Source organism: Dendrobates tinctorius, unplaced genomic scaffold (genome assembly GCF_039654945.1).
Source record: "Dendrobates tinctorius isolate UK_male_01 unplaced genomic scaffold, ASM3965494v1 ptg000005l, whole genome shotgun sequence".
Lineage (NCBI taxonomy): Eukaryota > Metazoa > Chordata > Amphibia > Anura > Dendrobatidae > Dendrobates > Dendrobates tinctorius.
In genome coordinates, this window is record NW_027361673.1 from 20,484,051 (window position 1) to 20,504,617 (window position 20,567).

The window sequence follows — 20,567 nt, forward strand, 5'->3', positions numbered from 1 at the left end:
GGCTGAAGTATCTGTATGTGCGACAGCTGAATCCACACACATTCGCTGTAAAGGCAGCAATATAGGATCAAGGTGACCAGGATCGTCGCCCGACAGGATCCAAGGCTGCTGGCTTGGGACACTGTGTGTGGCGCAGGGCAGGAGAGGTGGGAGCCAGTGCAGAGAGACGACCAGAGAAGAAACATAAGTAGGGGTTTCTGGCAAAGTGTACCACAAATTACCTGACAGCAGGCTGGACCAGTGACCAGGAGGACACAGCACCCCGGCTGGGGATTGTAACTTGAAAGACCGTGAGTACAAGTGTGAAGAATGCACCCTGCTGTGTCCTCAGATTTATTTACAGTGTCATCTGCCCTGCACTACAATCATTACCATCATCTACTATCTTATATCTGCCCTGGGGCCTAGCTCTACCTGTGAAGAGCTGTAACATCTTTGCTGTGTCACCAACCTCTCCAGTATATCTAAATCGCAGCATCGTCCATTTTCTTACAGCCGAACACCATGGGTGGCGTTAAGACTTAATCCCCTATAAACTTTTACCCAAAATCATCTAACATTTTATTGCACACCCAGGGCCATGGACCGGGTCACTGCTGCCGTGACATTCCCTGAAGAACTGACCAGCCCGAACCGAGTACCCCCGGCCCTAGCGGGCGCTGCCACTGCGCATGAGGAAAGAGACATAGTGAATCAGAAAAACTATACTACATTTCTAATCGGAGGTATTTGTTAATATTATTACTTCACCTACTACATATTAGGATAGGATCTTGGAAATGGGAATATCCCTTTAACTCCATAACAAAGGGATATAAAGAAAATAAGAAACACAGGAGTGGTGTTTTAAGGGTCGGTTTATGACTGCCATTCTCTCACGCATGCAGCTTCCTTCATTGTAGATGATAGCCATAACATATATCCCCCACCTATAAGGTTATGTACACACGAACAGTAATCACTATGGGTTGGACTCTGCATATTTATAAAGTGACAAACCCACAGCAGCCAGTTGCTACAGCATAGTATCCACATGTGTCCACACAAGCCCGTGACTCACCCGCAGAGATGGACATGAGGCACGTCTCTCCAGATCGCAGCATGTGAAATGTGAATTTCACCAATAGAATGTATTGAATGTGGTGAATCCACACGGTTCAGTGAAAACATGTGGATTCACCTGCATTCAATAGACATCAGTGTTATGGATTCTACAAATGTGTGCTGCGTCCAAAGCGCTGCCACTTCTGGATTGTGGGCGCCAAGCCTAAGATATGTATGCCACATAGCATGGATGAGCTACAATTATCACAGATAGGAATATATTTTTTCATTTTATTGTAGTGTATAGCAGTAATATAGCAATCAGGCAATGTGTTTGCATGATTGTAAATCATTTTTAGTGGTATCTGTTTTTCCACTAACCTGACAGAGATATATTATGCCTTTTGGCATATCCTGATTAAACTATAAGATTTCTACAGAAAAATAACAAGGGTCAACCATAATATCTGACAAAATGCTACATGATTTCATTTATATATACCCTAAGACTAGATGCCATTAACAATTTATAATATGTCTTTGTAGTGGGTGTAGTGACAATCTGGGTGAACATCAAAAACATTTCTAGTGTAATCATACAAAAAAGCCTTAGAAACGTAACCCTACATCTGGGATTTTGAGATATCTAGTAAAGTCTCCCAAAGCTTTACCTTGATTTTTTTACCATGTGTGGTGTAGTGACCACTGTGTCCGCTAAGGGGCGCTGTGTGGGTGTCCCAGGAGAGAGGATGAGTGGTAGGATACTGAATGACCGTTATGTATCTCAAGGTGGGTGGCCTTGGGCTGGAAGCTTGAACATGTGTGTTGGTCAGCAGAGGTACTGCTGAGCTTCTACTACACTGTGTCAGGGAGAGCGTTCCAGGTAGCTGGTGAGACAGACGGAACCATCTACCTACAAATCCACCCAGGGGAGTGTCTAGAACGTCATAGTAAAGAATATATGAATGCTTGTAGGACCTGTGATGAGGTCATAGCCATGTGACCCGGTGGGCGTGGCTACGGACCTTATAAGGTGGCCAGGGTAGGTCACATGAGTGAATGCTTGGACCCAGTTGGTCCGTTTGGAATGTCTCGCTGGAAGATGTGCCTGCCTTCCTGAAGTGCCTGTGTGTAATGGCTGACAGTTCCCAGGGGAGGGAATGAACGTCTGGAGTGTGAAGCAGCCATGAGGTAACCCTGACGGTTGTGAGATAACTTTGAGGCTAGAAAGCCTGCATATTGAACTTTGCATAACCTGTATGACTATAGAGTTAGCAGAGGAGAGCTCTGTCATGGACGCTATGCTGTTGATATGAACTTTCTGTGGCTGTTTATGATGCCTGAATAAACTGCATGAACTGATAATGCTTTATGGGAAACCCGTGCCGGATCTGGCTATTGGGCTGCTTAGTGAGTGTCTCCAACACGTATAACAAGCGCTACCTTACACATGAAAAATGCAGATTTTGTCAAAATCAATTGAAGGATATGTCTGTATTTGGATTTCTTTTATATATCACAACTGACCCTTGGTGATAGAAGATCTCACATTCCAAGCAGAGACCAAAAGTTTCTCTTCCCAGCTACAAAAGAAAGATAATGGAAACTATTACTATCCATAATTCATCTACTTACACTGTGGTAAGCTTGATGAATATGAGTATTCACAGTGGCCATTATCTCGTGTATACTATTTCACTACACTTTTCTGCTGTCCAGTACAAAAATATACCTTAAAGTGACACTCCACCGCCCCAAAAAAAACTTTGATTTTACTGCTGTACAGTAAAGACGCCTTAGCTTGTGTCTTCCTTTTGATCCCCACTGCTGATGTTCTCTTGATGCAGTACCTCTTATTCTTTATCCAAAAATGGTTGGTTTTAAAGTTGAGCTCTGTAGAAATTCTAACCTATGCTTCCCCCAACTCTCCACTACAGTTCACAGTAAAGATGGACATATTGCTAATAAAATTGGTGATGCTAATTCTGACGACACTGGTGAGACCAACTACTGTGGCCATTTTAGACACAGAATACAGTTCCTCATACAAATTAAATAGCTGTTCCACAAACAATCAAAATTATCTCTCCCTACCATATGCAGGATACTCAGGTCAGCCAAGAGTTCATGTGTTCTCATTGAAAGAACTGCTGCCAGACTCCTCTGACAATGGCTTATCTCCCAGAGAACAAAAGGAACAGCCAATGACATTCAACAGACTGGATCCTCTCCCTCGAAAATAGCCGACACCATCAAGGAAAATTCAGGTCACCCCCTTACACTTTAGATTTGTGGGTTTACCAACATTCATCTAATGTGTATGGGGGGCTTTTAGTTGCATTTTGGTTGGGATGCGGACAATGTAGATGCCACTTCGCTTTCACAGGGAGTAGTCTAGACTAGAGTCATCCCTTAAGACAATACTATTCTATAAATGTTCTTCATAGCCTGTGTTCATTTTACAGAAAATAACTGGGTTATAATTTGGTAATGTCCCTGCTGTAATTCTACTGCAAGCAAACAGGAAGGCCTACTGCATTGCTCAATAAGTTAAACTTTTCACGGTTGGAGAGCAAACCAATTTACACCTATCAGAACTTTCAGATTAAGGTGGAATTTCCATGTAATTAAATGCAGTTGTAATATATGTATTATGAAAATATCACTATCATCACTTATGTAAAATAACAGCAAAAATTATACTCTTGGCAAAGCAAACATCTTATCTCCTGTACTATAGACGAAAAAAAACAATTTATTAAAGCAAAACCTAACTGTAAATAATTATAAAACCCATAAAGTTTTCCAACATAACACACCATCATTTGCATTCACTGAGCAGAAGTTCATTTAAATCTAAATTGCCTCTTAGAAATCATTTCTTTTTACTGCCTAGAATATAAATTTTATATTTTAAGGGAGTGGGTCATCTTTATACTTTGCATATATTAGGTTGCTATTGCAAGGATGCCTATAATTATGGATGTTTATGGTGCATAGTAAGCTTTGATCCAATGGGTAAGATTAACTTAACCGTCCTCAGGATATTAGTTTGCATACCAATTTCCCGTGTCACTCAGTTCTAAACTAAACAAGTCTAGCATTTTGATATACAATATAAAGAATGTCTATTGAGTAACACTTTGCTGACATTTATTTTTTTTGCTCATTTTTTAACACATTGAAAGGCACACATTGTTTAGATATAACAAGAAGATAGAGGGGGGGCATCATACATCCTGAAAGTGCATGGAAATACCGTGATGAATCACACATGGAGTTTCAGAAATTAGTCACCTAAGATTCTGCTAATACAGGTTTTAACTTCCAGTGTATAGAAACAATGGGACAAGTCATGTTAGTTGCTAGCTAGTTAAAAAGATACTGTATATGTAGTTGTTTCTGTTTCAGAAAAAGGATCTCCGCCCATACTTGTGTGTCTATCAGTAAAAAGAAGCTTCTTTTTCAAGTTTCATTTTACTTCACTCATAGTATCGAGTCTCGCATGATAGTCAGCATTTGGTCCATCTTAAGAAGTTCAAAAAGTGCAGTGTTCAGCCTTTTTTTGTGACCCATAATGGTGCCAACTACATGATAGCCTTAAACAAAATGTTTCCTTCAAATTGTTTTGTTTTCTAGTCAGTGATTACAACTTTTGGTAATAGCTTGACTTTTGTGAGCTACATTGAGAATATTATTATTATTATCTTACATTTTTATAGCACCATTTATTCCATGGCGATTTCCATGTGAAAAAGGGGCAAATATAGACAAGTACAATAAACATGAGCAATACAAGACACGCACAAGTACAAAATGAGAGAAGCCACTGCCCGTGAGGGCTCATAGTCTACAGGGGATGGGTGAGGACAAGTGGTTTATTGTCAGTTCTTGATAGTCACTCAGTGTTTCTCTCTGGTCAGCCTCTAACCTTAACTAACTATATTTCAGTAATGACATAATGTTTAAAGGGAATCTGTCATCACATTTAACCTATCTAAACTATTAATATGGACATACAGGTTATAAACTGCTGAAATGTCATGCCTGTATGCCTCATATTAGATATCTTGCTGTTGCGAAATCACCTTTTATCAGTTTACAAAAATGACCTCTTCCAGGCTCTGGGGAGGATGCTGCCTTGAAGAAAACTCTAACCCTATATAATCGTCCAATTCTGTCTGTCTGTCTATAACGGAAATTCTGCATCTCTGATTGGTCGCGCCTGGCCGGCTGCGACCAATCAGCGACAGGCACAGTATGGCCACGAATTGGCGCAGCATTCGAATGACGCATACCACCGCTACCGACGGGAGGTCTGTGGCACTAGCCACTGATCTCCCGACAGTTGCAGCCAGGAGATGACAGGCACAGTGCTCAATGTGCGGATGGTACCCAGGGTCCGGAGGAGAGGAGACCCTCCTCCAGGCCCTGGGTACCATAAACCTATAAAAAATAGAATTAAAATAAAAATAGAGATAGTCTCACCTTCCAACGGCCCTCGGACTCTTTCCCTCCTCTCACCATGAGCCCGGCATCTTCCAGTCCCAGTAATGATTTGCGCGAAAGACAGCTGATGATGTCGTGCTCTCGCGAGAATGATGTCATCTTCTGGCCTTCGTGCTAAGCATTACTGGGACCTGAAGATCCCAGGAGCGTGGAGAGGAGATCGGGGGCCGTCGGAAGGTGAGAATAACTTTTTTAATTTTTTTATTATTTTTTACATTCAGTCTTTTACTATTGAGGCAGCACCAATAGTAAAAAGTTGATCACAATCCTAGAATACCCGATGCGTTACAATCGGGCCACCATCTAGTTTTAAATATAAGGGGTCAATACCAGTGCAGAGCTGTGTGTGATTATAACTGACACATGTGCAGGTTCCTCTCAGCTTCCAGATCACAGGCAGAAAGAGTTGCAATACAGCAGAACTCAGAGAGAAGCAAAAAATGTGTTTGCCAGAAAAGAAAATTAATTTCTCCTGTTATGTGTTAGTTACTTGTCTCACTCTGCTAACTCCTGCTTTTATTTAAAATAAGCTCTGGAGGCCAAGTTATCGTCCAAGCAACACACTCCCCATAGCCCAGAAGTGGTCATTTGCGTATGAAAAAAGTGGATTTCTCTGGAATAAGACATTAGATTGTAAATATTATGGTTAGAGTTGAGCGAAATGGGTAGGTCATATACAAAAGTTGCCGACTTTCGCTGAAGTCGGGTTTCATGAAACGAAACCCGACCATAGCGTGAGGTCGGCCACGAGGTCGGCGACCAGAGTGCCAAAGTCGCATTTCAAAAGATGCTTCCAGCGCCCTTTTTCAGCCAATGATGGAGGACGCACACTGTGGGCAACGCGATGACATAGGCATCGGTCACCACCATCTTTGAGAAGGTCATGCAAGTGATTGGCTGGCTTTGTGTGGCGTCACAGGGGCTATAAAAGGGCATGAACGCCGACCGCCATCTTACTTATGGCAATCTTAGCATAGGGAGAGCTGCTGCTGATTCTGTAGGGAGAGCGTTAGGCAGGTAAGAAGAACCAAAAAACTGCTTCTGCTGTTAGCGATTTCCACTTACAACACAACACTTTGTGTGCAATGACAGGGGAGGCTCTATTTTTGTGCATCAGCTCTGTTGGTTATTAGGCTGCCTTATAAGGCTCCCTGATAGCTGCATTGCTGTTTGCACACTGCTGTGCAAACTGCTTTTTTAAAAGCAAAAATACTTTTCTTCCTCTTTTCTGCACAGTTACCAAGGGTTCATTTTTCCACCCTTTTGTGTGTGCACTGTGCAGCAGTCCTGCTTATTAGGCTGCCTGCGTCCATACTTGGACTGAGAGCATCATTGTCAGTGTCCTCAAATCTCTGGTGAGATCCAAAATCTCACCAATCCTATAGACACCCTACACCTTGTCATACACCATCCAATTTCAGCCTGTTACATTGAGGTGTGATCTCTACTGGGCCAAAGACAATAGTTCCGCGTCCTCAAATCTATAGTGAGATTGAAATTCTCACCAATCCTATAGACACCCTCCACCTTGTCATTCACCATCCAATTTCAGCCTGCTACATTGATGTGTAATCTCTACTGGGCCTGAGACAATAGTTCTGCACCCTCAAATCTATAGTGAGATTCAAAATCTCACCAATCCTATAGACACCCTCCACCTTGTCATTCACCATCCAATTTCAGTCTGCTACATTGAGGTGTAATCTCTACTGGGACAGAGAAAATAGTTCTGCATCCTCAAATCTATAGTGAGATTCAAAATCTCACCTATCCTATGACACCCTCCACCTTGTCATTCACCATCCAATTTCAGCCTGCTACATTGAGGTGTAATCTCTACTGGGCCTGAGACAATACTTCAGCATCCTCAAATCTATAGTGAGATTCAAATTCTCACCAATCCTATATGTCACGGTCCTTTCAGCCTGTTACATTGAGGTGTGATCTCTACTGGGCCAAAGACAATAGTTCCGCGTCCTCAAATCTATAGTGAGATTGAAATTCTCACCAATCCTATAGACACCCTCCAAGGACTCACCCACACTGCAGAGGGGCCCGGGGTCAGACACGACTGGATAGTTCAAGCAAACAGGACCTGGAGAAGCTAAAGTCAGTGAGCAGTGAAGGACCTACGGTCATGTGACCACAAGGGGGTGGGGCTTAGTGTCCTACTGTCAGAGATAGGCAAAATACTATACAGGAATACTCAACGTCAGACAAACCGGGTCATACACAGAGATAACAATAAAGTACCAGGGATGAGACAGAACGGATAGTTGGGGACAGGCAGTGGTCAAAGCCAAACAGACATAGAAGGTACCAAGTAGAATCCAACAAGCAGTATCCAGAGAACAGACCGAGTTGTACACAGAGTATCAGGCAAACAAGAACACAGCACAAGCACACTCAGGTGTTGTGAGTTCATTTTTCCCTTCACCGTCGATGTCTGATGAACTCCCTCTTCTGGTGAAGGAAGGTAGTGAGGCTGATTACCAAACACCTGATCTGGTAGATGATGACTGGGTAACAGGAAATTCTGACTGGATATAAGGCAGCCAACGCCCTTCTGAGTCGCTGGTGATTTCTCTGCTGGATTCTTGGAGACCAGTCAGATTCCTACTTCCCAAAGATAAGTTTTTGCTCTGCTAGTGAACTTATTAGTTTTGTTTTGTTTACCTTGTTTTTTGGAGTTCTGCCATCCCCGGTCAGGGGTGTGCTGAGTTCCATTTTTGTCTCTGATCAGTTTGTCTCTTTGCTCTGTCTTCAGAATTTACCTGAGTGCTGATATAGTCTTTTTGAAGTCCTAGCAACTTCAGGGCCTGTTTTTCCTATCAGACGGTTGGGACATTTTTTGGTAGGGTTTTTTGTGGATTGCAGACAGCAGCTTTTCTATCGTGTCCTTTTTAGTTAGCTTGGGCCCCATCGTTTGCTCAACCTATCTTTCTATCTGTGTTAGTGTTTTCATCTTGCTTCACCGTCATTATATGTTGGGGGCTGCCTATTGCTTTGGGGTCTGCTCTGGGGCAGTTTAGATTTCCCCTTTCTTTCTTTAGGCCTATTTAGTTCTCCGGCTGTGATCGAGGGGTCTAGGGCATCGTAGGAACCCCCCACGGCTACGGTTAGTTGTTGTGGATAGGATCAGGGGTCTGCAATCCGATAGCTACCAACCTCTCCGGTTTTCTGTACTTAGCTTGTATTTTTGTTTTTTCCTCCTTCTGTGACTTATTCATAACACTCAGGGGTCACCACACTATGCCAAGAGCGAAAGTATAACTGACGGGGAAGGGAGCGTCCTTAGGCTATAAGAAGCTTTCCCAGAACCAGGGAGAGGCCACAATCATAAGCCCCAGGTGTGCAGGTAAGCCTGCACTGGGATCACAATCTTTAAGCCCAGAAATGCCAGCTAATACTGGCTAACAAACAAGCAACTCTGGTAAACCGTTTGTTTGAGGCATTCCCAGCACACAGCAGCGGTGATGTTTTTCCAACAAGCCATAGGTGGGAACTTGAAAGAGGTGTTCGTGGTGCACATAGCCGAAGTGGCGTTGGACACAAGGGTTTCATGACCATCTTGTGGACTGATTTTTCAAGTACCGCTCACACGACTGGTAATACTGCATCGATCGAAAGTGACAGGAGACAGCAGTTGTCAACTATGCTAACAAACTACTTCTCCTCCCATATCGATGTTCTCCCTCACCGGTAGTGTTGAGCATTCCGATACTGCAAATATCGGGTATCGGCCGATATTCACGGTATCGGAATTCCGATACTGAGTTTCGATACTTTTTGCATATCGAATACCGGAATCGGAAGTTCCCATAATGCTATGAGCCAGTTTGATTTGATTCAGCGAATGAGGAATCCTAAGAAGTGTGGGCACATCCTGTTAGGCATGTAGGCATGTTAACTAATGGCATGGCTGTGATTGGCTGCGAGCAGACCACCCAGCTGCTCCTCCCCCAGACACACGCTGGACAGTGATCTATGGAAAGTGAACCTAGTGAGGGAGAAGGAAACGACAAGTTCTCATTTCAATGCCAGAACACCCCCCCTGGACGTTTATCTTAGAAGCAAGAGATGATATCTTGGAAACCGTGCAGACTATTCACAGAAGGTAAATTACTTATTGTCAGCATTCTGCAGCCTAGATATGCACTGAGATTATGTGAAAAACCAGGACAATCTGTTCTGTTATGTATTTCCGCCAAGTTGGATCGCCCGCCAGGGCGGGTGGGGTACTCGGTACCGGGCCCGTTGGTTTCAATGGGAGATGTCATGGTAGCTGTGACCCGGTCCGTGGACCTGGGCGTCTATTGTAAAAGGGAAATGTTGAACGTGTGGATGATGATTAAAGTTTGAGTGAATGATTCTTGACGCCACCTGTGGTGTTCAGCAATGAAGATGTTAAGCCAACGCTGCAGACAGATCCTCTGGGACAGATGGTGTGGTGCAGCAATGATGTTGTGGCCCTCCACAGGTAGGGCTGTAGTCCCAGGGCAGTGTAGATGGAGAGGTAGTGAAAAGACGTAGATGGTGCAGTGCCAGGCACAGAGATGTAGCAGTGCTGAGTGTGTTGGCGCAGGAATAACTGGAGGACACCAGGGCATGTAGTTCCAAAGCTTTACTCACAGTCTGTGGGAATACAGGTGCCCGCATCCGTGCCGTGTCCTCCGGGTCAGGGGCTCAGTCAACCTCCAAGCTAGATGAAGCACTCCATTCCAACACTCCGCCAACATGTGCCTTTTCTGAACATCTCCCTCTATTGCTACACAACCCCTTTAAAATAGTCAATATCTTTGTAACTCCGAAAGTCTTAAAAAAAATTAATTACTGCTATTCCATTTGATTGGGCTAAACCTCTATGCCTTTAATGTCTCCTCCACCTCCCCCAATACATTCTACATTATTCTTAGTTGTTTTCCTTCATGTAGAATTAGCCTACAAGGAAAGAAAGGGTTTATTTTAATTCCGATATTTCTGTCCCATTGACTTGCATTGGTTTCGGGTATCGGAATCGGCGATATCCGATACTTTTTGGGTATCAGTCCGATCCAATCCGATCCAATATTTCCCAATATCGGAAGGTATCGCTCAACACTACTCACCGTTCATTCCCCTTTGACTATTGGGCCAGTAAACTTGACACCTGGCCTGAATTGGCACAATATGCCTTATAGGAGCTCGCTTGCCCTGCTGCTAGTGTGTTATCTGAACGAGTCTTCAGTGCTGCTGGATCAGTCCTGACAGAAAAAAGGACCCGTCTGTTGACCCAAAATGTTGATGATCTATCCATCATTAAAATGATCCATGCATAGGTTTCAAAGGATTTTGTCCCACCCTCCTCTGCTGACATGTAGGTTGCCAGAAAAATGGCTTGCTTTTGTCCTCTTCCGCTGACTTCTCCAATTACTCCATTTGCAGCTGCTGAATGTCCAACATCAACACATGCCAATTTTTCCACCTCCCTAACTGGGCTGCCTCCCCCACAGGGACAGGGTCACCACCTGGTGCACGCACCCGTGCGAGTGCCGTTGCCCTGGACAGGTGGGTGGGCACACTGTTTGGCAACGGCACTGGCACAAGGCCCCTCATAGTAGAATCAAGTGTCTCTGACGGTGGGGGTGCACACCCACAGTCAGACACACCGGCGTACTATGAGGGGCCCTGTGCCAGTGCCGTCGCCAACGAGTGGGCCCCCCTTGCTTGCTCAGGATCACAGCACTTGCAAAATTGAAATACTTACCTCTCCCTGCTCCACCGCTGTGATGTCTTCCGCGTTTCCTGACAGTGACATTCTGGTCAGAGAGCGCGATGACATCACGTCTGTACGCCCTCTGCCTAAACAGTCCAAGTGCAGTGAGATGGAAGATGGGGACGACGAGGAGTCCAGACCAGTACAGGGATTCCCTAGCGAGGAGACTTATTTAATTGTTTTCAATGTTGGGACAGCTATTTTTGGGGAGCACTATACTCTGGAGAATGATATATGAGGCCCACCATACACTGGAGCATTCCAAAGGTGGACATGAGACATTGGAGCAGCATTTACAGGGCCCATTATGCACTGGAGCATTAGAAATGGGATCCATTATATATGGAGCATTATTTGGGCCCATAACACAGTGGAGCTTCATCCATGGGAACCAACATGTACTGTAGAATTATGTGGAGCTCATCATATACTGTTTCAAACATTATATGGGACCAATAATTCTGTATGGAGAAATATATGGGCCTCATTACTCTGCATAGCGCACTATGCGGCGGCCATAATACTGTATGGAGTAATATACTGTCCGTTTTTGGAGCTATTGGAGAATTTAAAATGGATATCAGTCATGAGATGTAAGAAGTGAAGTATTTTTCATTGTACTATACCGCTATTTCTCTGCCGTATCAGAGGATCATTAATTGTGGCATGTGTTAAAAGAGCCCATTGACACTCTTTGGCCCTGGGCCCACGAAAATCTGGAGCTAGCCCCCCCCCCCCCACAACTTTAGCCAAATAACCCCCAGTTTTCAATGCCTAACTATTATTATAAAGTAAATTAAGGTTGACAAGCTTAAGTAATAAGAATTAATGTTTTTGGCATTAAAATGGGCACTGTAGGTGTGTTTCCTGTCCTCCATTCACTGCCAACTTTTCTTCCCCACTGACTTGCAATGGGTTTCGTGTTTCAGTCAACCCTCGACTTTTCACGATAATCGGCCGATTTCGTTTGACCCGACTTTTGAGAAAGCCGGGTTTCATGAAACCCGACTCGACCCGAAAAAAGGCATAGTCGCTCATCTCTAATTATGGTACCATTTTATTCAGTTATTTATGACCCACTTGCCCATATAGACAACTTAGGGAGGTTGAGCCTACTGACAGATTTCCTTTAAGGGGTGCATCAGAAAATTATTTTTTTAAATTGCACAGACTGCTTTAAAATCCAACAAGAAGGTAAGTGTTTGGAATGTTTATGACACTTGACATCAGACAACAAAATCATATCAGTCCGCTAATTTGTGGAAAATATGAATCTCTTCAATGTAGAGTATGCAGAGGACTACCAAATTTTTCATTTTGCTCACTCTCTCATATACACAATGGACCTCTCAAATCCTACTTCATTTGAGCTTTTATGATAACTTTCACATACATAATTATGAACCAACCCCATTGGGAGCAAAGTCTTAGCCTTCAAATATTGCCTGAGTTTAGGTAGCATTGTGCTGCCACAATTACTAGAGGCAGTCATCAGGTCATTTTAGCTGAATCTTTCATAAAGATATTAAATAGGATTTACTTTGTTCCCATCAGGGTCCACCACTTTTTCTTAGAATCATCTCCACTTTGTTTCAAAGGCCACCAGGATTATGGCTCCATGGCACGTATATGAAGGCAGTGTCCTAAAATATCTTTCTTCTGGTCTTAGTTATCTCAAATATTATTAGCACCATTCCCTAAACACACACATTAGTTTTTTACTGGCTGGTACACCTACAGGTATTTTGAACCTATGTCATACAATCACAATACATCTGCAAAGTGGCAAGCATCCATGTCTCCTCATAATGAAAATCTTTGTGACTCAGTGTGCATGTGGTTAAGTTGAGATCAACCCATATAAATACATAAGAAAAAAATACTTTCAATACAGAGTCAATGGAGTTCTTTTAGAAAACTTGGCAGATTTGAGATTTTATTCATTCTCTTGGTCTCCGTTCTTGTCTTCACCTTTACCTTTCAGACAACATATACTTAGGTTTTTCTACTTTTCTTACCTCCTAAATGCTCTTCCTTTGGATCACTAGTCCAGCTCTGCTCTAGGTGATCAATAGGTCTCTCACTATTGGAAACACCGGTCTATCACCTGAAGTAGCAGTAGGAAAAACCATCTGGGGGTGGCGCAGGACTATTCTTGTATTAGCTATTGTCCCCAGCTGGATCTTTTATATCTAAATATATCTGGCTACAATCATGCAGCTAGGGTCTGATCATAATGCATACTGGTTTGTGCACAAATTGTGTGACTGGTTCATTTAATAAATTGCCATAGAGATAAAAATCCAAAATACTATTGTATAATTGCTTAAAGGGGATATGCTTGACTTAAAAAATGAAAATATGGAAAAGCAAGGATAAATCAAGGATAGTTAAAATGTAACTCTTTTAAAAAAGCTATTTAAAATACATGTTAGACTACATGCATTTGAATACACCATGTTGGTATAATCTGCTCTAATTCTTTCTTTATGCTTGTGTCTGAGAATGTGCTGTCTAATGGTGTCTGACTTTTTAGTCTGTCTCCGATATTGTTTCCTTCCCTGTGATTTCCTTCCTGTTCTCAGTTTACCTTTGTTGTTATATGTCTTACTTACCTACTTGCTATAGTTGATAAAACAACCTGATAATTTTGAAGAATTACATTTTTACATCATTATAATACTCAAGTAAGTTTAGTAACTTTACAATGTGTTTAGGGGGATAAGCTCAAACAATCTGAATAATAACGCAATTATTTCAGTATTAAAACATGAACTGAAATGTAGAAAGAAAGTGAACAGATCTCTGCAGGTAAACAGCAGCGCACCATATATTAAATTTAAAACTGATTGAAGTCCCCCAGGCTAACGCCTCATTAAGATGGTGTTTCTTATGTAAAAACATGGTGTCAGGCCAGGGCAGGGAGATAATTGGCATGCATCGCAAAGGGAAGTATTAAGGGAGCTGGTAAAGGGGAGCCCTGACAGCATGGAGAGGTGGAAGATGGTGATCCTCACCACTCACCTTACGCGGACACCTGTGCTCCCTATCACCTTAGACGGGTCCTTTCCCCGGTGCGCCGTCATGTGCCTAAGTCATGTGTGACCCTGGGTCTTAGCCCTAGATCAGTTATCCCCAACCTTTCTGCCTTGAGAGTCACATTAAGCTTTGAGAGAGGCACATTAATGTCCAAGAGAGAGTCACGAGCCACATCCAGCTCCCGCCCACCTTACAATAATGAGACATATTGCCCCTAATACTGGTATAACAACAGTCAAAGTTTTTTCACTGAAATTACACAAAGTCAGTGTACCAAGAGCCAGAGGTTCCCACATTACCCCCACTCAGTATTTTCACATCAACCACCCCACCACACTGTCACATCCAGCTTTAAGCATCTCATCTTGACACTTCACATCATCCGGACTCCACCTTACCATACTTAAATTATTTCTGAACCCCCAAGACCAGAATATGTACATTCAGATCTGCTCTTCTGTACTGGGCTACTCAAAAAATTCACCATCAGGAGCATTGCTCTTCATAGTTGTTTGCTAGACCAGATGGTAATGCACCAAGCTGGCAGGCAGTCGCGAGCCACATATCATAGGCCCGAGACCCACATGTGGCTCCTGAGCCACAGGTTGTGGACCACTGTCCTAGATAGTGAGTTGGGCAGCAAAACACTAGTCTTAGGGTCCCATCACACACAGCTATATCGCTAGCGAGATCGCTGATTTTGTGACACATCAGCGATCTCGCCAGCGATATCGCTGTGTGTGACGGGGATCAGCGACCGGCCCCCCTGCCGGTTATCGCTGATGATGCTCGAGCGGCCTGGGCTGTTTTTCCATCGCTGGTCTCCCGCTGCCCAGCATGCATCACTGCGTTTGGCAGCGAGAGACCAGCGATCAGCGACCCTGGACGCTGGTCTCTAATGTAAACGTTGGGTATCCAGGAGCCGCGGCTCCTGGATACCCACTGCTTACCTTGGAAACTGGTGTACACGCTGGTTTCCAAGGTAAACAGCAGGTATCCAGGAGTTGCACGGCTCCTAGATACCCAATGTTTACCTTGGAAACCAGTGTGTACGCCGGTCTATGTGACAGCTCACCAGCGATCAGCCTAGCGATGTCCCAGCGATCCCATCCATGTCGGATCATTGGTGGGATCGCTGTGACATTGTTATGTGTGACGAGGGTTTTACTCCTACAATAAGACAACACATGGAAAGAGACAGCTATGGGAATCTCACAACAAAGGATATTCACAGGAATCAAAAGTAATAAAAATTCTTCTCCATGGCTTCTCCAGAAACATCACAGCCAGGGCCGGAGTTAGCAGCAGGCAGACCAGGCAGCTACCTAGGGCCCCCGCTCCCCCAGGGGCCCCCAGCCGTGGGTCAGGGGGCTTAACTGCCACCATCGTCGACTACCCCCACCGCCACCACATTGAACTATACTGGCATCATTATGAAGGCAGTACAGTTCAAAGCAATGATGATGCAAAGAGCGTCAGATGACGCTCCCTCTCCCATCATTCCCCTCTGCCTCTGACTGTCACAAGGCAGTAGGGAAAAACAGGAGACGTGGAACCTGGGCCCCTGAACTGCCCCTCAGGCTAAGGGGGTGCCCTGACTTTCCTTAACTTGGGGATACACTTGATGGTAGTGAGGCCCAAGTCCCCGACCTGTCCCTATCTCCTGTTAAACCCTGAGCTAAACCCCGAACCCCCTCCCCAGGAGGTGAAACAGGGAATAAAGTGAACTGCACCGCAAAACAAAGGAAAGATAAAGCAGACACCACGGGGTTAAAGCAACTAAAAAATAAAACTTATCTTTGTCTGGTGCCAATGCTCCAAGCAGCAGACTAAAGCTCGTGAACTCAGCTTTCAGCAGTAACACCACTGCTCCCGATAGCTCCTCTCTTTAGCAGCAACACCACTGCTCCAGATAAGCTGAACCCCCTCTGCACCAGGTAGGTCCAGTCTTCACCAAGGTTGCTTAGCAAATGACCAGTATTACCAACAGTAATCTGCAGCACCAGGTGGCCTTATAAAGGGAAGTGGGAGTAGTCACCACCTGCTGACTAACTAAACATGTAATAACACCAGCGGCCACCGGGGGGACCCTGCAGCCAACCAACTACAGTTGTAGTAACACCAGCGGCCACCGGGGGCAAAAACTCATATTAACCCTCGAGGGCCAGAAAGGAAAAAGGTTTTATATATGAGGATCCAGATCTGACATCGATCCAGAAATGGATTGTGACACTGACACAGCAGGTGCGCGATGACATCACTTCATTGCACACCTGCTGTGCAGCATCTGCACAGGTGATGGCGGCCGCCATAATGGTGGAGCCTGTGGCGACAGCAGGGACCTGGAACAGGCGGCTCCAGAGGTCAGTCTCCCTTGCCTCCTAGCCCCATGTGTCCCCTTGTGCCTGTCTCCCTTGCTCCCTAGCCCTTCTTTATCACCCTTGTGCCTGTCTCCCCTGTCCCCTAGACACCATTTGCTTGTGTTTTTCTCACTGCCCCTGTGTGGCCCTCCACCTTACAAGGGTCTCATGTTTGCATCATCTCCGATGCTAATATAATGTCACTTGGCTGTGAATTATTATTTGTTTCTATCAATTTGTTGAGGTTGTCCCTCTAAAGCTATTCTTTGGGGAGGTGGACTGTATTATATTTTATGGGGGCTACATTATATTCTATGGGGAGGTGGGCTGTATTATATTGTATGGGGGGCTACATTATATTCTATGGTAAGGTGGGCTGTATTATATTCTATGGGGGGCTACATTTTATTCTATGGGGTCTGTATTATATTTATTATATTCTAAGGGGGTCATTGCATCATACTCTATGAGGCGGCTACATTATACTACATGAGGGGGCTACATTGTATTCTATGGGGGATAGATTATAATGTATGGGGGCTTTATTATGCTCTATGGGGGGCTACATTATATTCTATGGGAGGCTGCATTATACTATATGAGGAGGGCTACATTTTATTCTAGGGGGGCTACATTATACTATATAAGAGGGCTGCATTACATTCTGTGGGGGGCTACCATATATTATATGGAGGGGCTGCATTATATTCTATGGGGGTTACATTATATTGTATAGTGGGGTTGCATTATACTCTGTGTGGTGGCTGCATTATACTCTGTGGGGTGGCTGCATTATACTCTATGTGGGCTGCATTATACTGTATCAAGGACTATGGGGAATACATTATACTATATGAAGAACTATGGGGTGCATTATACTATTGGAAGTGAATTGTACTACATAGATGACTATGAGGAGTATTATACTATATGGTGAACTGAGCAGTGTGTTTTAATACATGGAGGACAATGAGGAGCGTATTATACTATATTGAGGACTCTGGAGTGTATTATACTATATGGAGTACTGAAGAGTGTATTATACTATATGGAGGACTGAGTGTATTATACTATATGGAGGACTATGGGAAGTGTATAATACTATATAGAGGACTGAGGAGTGTATTTTAATATATTGAGGACTTTGGGGAGTGTATGATACTATATTGATGACTATGGGGAGTGTATTATACTATTTGGAGGACTATGGGCACATTTTATTATATGGAGGACTATGGGGTGTGCATTTTACAATACGGAGGATTGTGGTGCACATTATAATATATGGAAGACTATGGGGTGTATTATAGTAAACAAGCAAAATGCTGCATATTCATTGAGTGATTGGATTGTTTATGCCGGAACAAAACTCATTGTTCTCAGCAGCATATTGCCGGTATAAACTGTAGATGTGCTGCTGATAACATGATACTGTATGGGGACAGATTGATCTAATAGTGATTGTTCTGCTCCCATCATCCTTTCTCTGTTGGTGTAGAGGCTGGGAAACAAGTATCGAATGACTTCAATATTGTCGATCACACTCGTTTAGCGGCCTGAACACATCACATGTAAATACAGCAGAAATGTTTCTGTGTGATAGTTCAATATGTTAGCATTTGGGGCCCCATTTTAAACTTTTGCCTAGGGCCTCACTTTCCCTAAAACCGGCCCTGATCACAGCTACTCCAGGTAAGTAATGCTCAGGCTAGATAAACCTATTGCTGGCATGGGAGGACACCAGAAGTGAGTTTAAATAGTGAAGGGGGGTACACCAATAAGCAACAGCTGAGACTGAATCCAAATGGAATCTCATCAGACTTAAACTAAAGACTCTTAACTAGTGTTGAGCGATACCATCCGATATGCAGAAATATCAGATCGGATTGGATCGGCCCGATGCAAAAAAAGTATCGGGTATCGCCAATTCCGATCCCGGAAGTCCCATTCAAGTCAATGGGACAGAAATATCGGAATAAAAAAACCCCTTTCTTTCCTTGTACATCCTGTTTGGGAGGGTGGAAGAGTGTGGGCGGTGCGTGGGCAGACACTGTGCGTGTCTGTGTGTGCAGCCGGGGCCTGTGCGGGCCTCTTGGGGGTCTGTACAGGCCTGGCGGGGGCCTGTGCTGGCTGCCGGTGGTCTGTACGGGCCTCTCGGGGGTCTGTGCCAACTGTCGAGGGCCTGTGCGGGCCTCTCGGGGGCCTGTGCCGGCTGCCGGTGGTCTGTGCGGGCCTGCCGGGGGCATGTTCCGGCTGCCGGTGGTCTGTACGGGCCTCTCGGGGGCCTGTGCCGGCTGCCGGTGGTCTGTACGGGCCTCTCGGGGGCCTGTGCCGGCTGCCGGTGGTCTGTGCGGGCCTGCCGGGTGTCTTGTGTGTGTGTGCAGGCATCGTCTTGTAGTCCCATCGGGCGATGCCTGCTACAATGGCAGTGATTGACACATTAGCCAATGATGGGACAGTAGTAGTCCCATCATACGGCTAACGTGTTGAATAGAGTTGAGCGACTTTTGCTTTTTTAGGGTCGCGTTTCGTTTCGTGAAACCCGACTTTTCCAAAAGTCGGGTCGAGCAAGATCGTCCGATTATAGGGAAAAGTCGGGGTCGTCCCGAAACACGAAACCCAATGTAAGTCAATGGGGAATAAAAGTCGGCAGTGAGAGGAGGACAGGAAACACACCTACAGTGCCCATTTGAATGCCAAAAGCATCAATTCTTCTTACTTAAGCTTGTCAACCTTAATTAACTTCATAATACAAGTTACGCACTGAAAAATGGGGGTTATTTGGCTAAAGTTGTGGGGGGGGAGGGCTGGCTGCAGGTTTTCATGTGCCCTGGGCGAAAGAGCGCCCCTTTAACACATACCACAACTCATCATGCTCCGATACGGCAGAGAAATAGCGGTATAGTACAATGAAAAATACCTCACTTTTTACATCTCATGACGAGGCCCATCTATTTCTCCATACAAAATCATTGGTCCCATATAATGTTTGAAACAGTATATGATGAGCTCCACATAATGCTACAGTATATGTTGGTCCCCATGGATGAAGCTCCACTGTCTTATGGGCCCAAATAATGCTCCAAACATAATGGGCCCCATTTCTAATGCTCTAGTGTATAATGGGCCCTGTAAATGCTGCTCCAGTGTCTGATGTCCACCTTAGGAATGTTCCAGTGTATGGTGGGCCCCATCTATCATTCTCCAGAGTATAGTGCTCCCCAAAAATTGCTGTCCCAACATAGAAAACAATCAAATAAGTCTCCTCGCTAGGGAATCCCTGTACTTGTCTGGACAGGTGCTGTAGCTTGCTTAACAGCTCGCCAGCCGTTCTCACGCCCAGTATGGATTGCACGTGATTGCACAAAGGTTAGAAAGGGTACCGTATCCCTGGATAACATGTATGGATAGCGTACACATTCAAAATATATGTCTATACAGCATGAGGAAGGCTCAGACGGTGTTAGGCCCAGTATGGATTGCACGTCATTGCACAAAGGTTAGAAGGGGTACCGTATCCCCGGATAACATGTATGGATAGCGTACACATTCAAAATATATGTCTATACAGCATGAGGCAGGCTCAGACGGTGTTAGGCCCAGTATGGATTGCACGTCATTGCACAAAGGTTAGAAAGGGTACCGTATCCCTGGATAACATGTATGGATAGCGTACACATTCAAAATATATGTCTATACAGCATGAGGCAGGCTCAGACGGTGTTAGGCCCAGTATGGATTGCATGTCATTGCACAAAGTTTAGAAGGGGTACCGTATCCCCGGATAACATGTATGGATAGCGTACACATTCAAAATATATGTCTATACAGCATGAGGCAGGCTCAGACGGTGTTAGGCC